We start from the raw sequence: 2,135 nt of genomic DNA, 5'->3' as shown, positions 1-2,135 counted from the left end.
GGGGGGTGCTATTGCTGCCCTCCTTCTGACAATACCAGTTTCCTGGATGACTCTGGCTATAAGTCCCCGAAACAAAACATCCAGGCAACTAGCATTTCCAGTGAGGTCATCAGTGGATGCCTATGTATTTCTCAAAGGATAGGTTTCCTTTAAAGACTAGAAGTGATTTTTACCAATTGTCTTCAATATGATCTACTATACCTTAACCTATCTTCTTATCTGACATATTAACCCCTTCTCACCTACCTTGTCAAATTGTAAAAAAAAAAAGAACTAGGGAGTTACCAACAGTCCCGAAAATGCGTGCAATTCTTCACAAGGCCACCAGGACCACTTTAGCCACAGCAGTGAACAGCTGACCTTTCTGTATTATAGTTCTTTTCTTTACATTCTACTAGGGATGTTCAGATACCAGTTCAGATACCAGTGCCGATACTTGGCATATTCATGAGAACTACCAGGGTTGCAGCGGTTGCAGCGCGGACCTGGCTCTGGCGCTCCAACACTGTCCTGAAGTCATAAGTCTGTTTTGTTTTATAAAAACTGTCACATGATAATAAACAAAAATGTATCAGTACTTGTACCTGTGAGTACTTGGACAAGTATCAGTACTTGCAAAAATGGTATTGGTGCATCCCTTGTATATATTTATATTGAAAAATCATACATTAAAACAGAGATGTACAAATCCCAGGAGCTCCGTATGCTCCTTAAAAATGACAGCTGCCTCCTAACTTTTACATTTTTCTCTAGTCTAGTCTTGGAGCTGGAAAAGTATCTGTACTTGTACTGAGTACTGTACTTGGTATGAGAACATCCCTACTTTCTACTTTACAACCTGTTGAGGAGTATAGTGACAGAGGGGGAGGTAGTGGTTAAATGGCACTTATCCATTAAATGTGGATGTACTATTGTCGTCCTCATAAGCTTATACGAGTTACATTTACTTTAATGTGCATAATATAAACAAATTAATATAAAATCTATACATGATTGATGATAATTATTGAATTTAACACACCTGACCCTCAGTGTCTGCAAAATTGCATTAATTCTAGTGCAGAATAGGAAATCAGCACCCAATGCTAATGTCACTTTAAAATAATGTGGCCTATATACAGTATATTAATTAAACAGAAAGTTGTACCCTACGTTTATTTGTGAAATAAAGTAATAATTGCTATAGAAATGCAAAACTGAGCTTTTTTAATGTGTGCAGAGAGCTTAAGGTTTTAGCAGTGAAGAAGAGTTGGAAACTGTCAGCTCTTCATTCCTGACCCCAGTGAGAGTGTAGACCAGGAGTTGGCAACCTTGGCACTCCAGCTGTGGTGAAACTACAAATCCCATGATGCCTCAGGGAGTCATGGTTGTGACTGTCAGTCTTGCAGTGCCTCAAAGGACTTGTAGTTCCACAACAGTTGAAGTTGCCAACATTGCCTACCCCTGATGTAGAGTAATACATTCACAGCAGAGGTAATAACACTTTCCCACCCAAATTGTCAAAAACGTTTTGGCTGCTGTTCCGCTTTAACATGGCACACACAGTACAGTAGAAATAAGCCCATACCAGCGAGTAAGTTATTGGTCTTTGTTTTCTTGTAGCAGGCAGATAAAAGGGGTTTATGTTCATGCTGTGTGTTATATGACCCTTAGACATATACTGTACACCTCCTTTACAAAATTATTTGCATCTGAATTTGATTAATACATTCCAGGTTCCATGGGGACATTACTACTTCAAACTTTTATATGTACAATATATGTGTATTATACTTTTGTATGTATATGTAGGAAATCTCTGAAACAACTGATTGGATAAATGTGAATATTAGAAAATTTTGTTAATGGTCAGAATCTACAATGATTCAGGGTCTGACTTGCAATGCCAGACATACTGAACTCATCTAGTTGAGGAGGAGCAAACTGACTGTAAACTTGCCAATAACAATACTATGTGCTTACAACATACTGCATTGTTTGGACTTTTTTGCAATCAGATTTTGCAGCTTGTAAACATTACAGATGTCTTTTGTCACTTAGATCATGGTTATAGCTTAAAGCGCTGTGCAAACTGTTGGCACTATATAAATCCTGTATAATAATAATAATAATAATAATAATAATAATAATAATAG

General features: G+C 37.4%; 1 protein-coding gene across 1 annotated transcript in view; it reads right to left on the bottom strand.

The window, feature by feature from the left end:
* The window catches only part of LOC108798284 (vasopressin V1a receptor-like), a 4,909-nt gene that overhangs the window by 1,503 nt on the left and 1,271 nt on the right, over positions 1–2,135 (bottom strand). The window lies entirely within an intron of this gene.

Source organism: Nanorana parkeri, unplaced genomic scaffold (genome assembly GCF_000935625.1).
Source record: "Nanorana parkeri isolate BGI_ZX_2015 unplaced genomic scaffold, ASM93562v1 scaffold1442, whole genome shotgun sequence".
NCBI lineage: Eukaryota > Metazoa > Chordata > Amphibia > Anura > Dicroglossidae > Nanorana > Nanorana parkeri.
The sequence above is the reverse complement of the archived record's forward strand: the minus strand, read 5'-3'. Positions and strand labels throughout refer to the sequence as shown.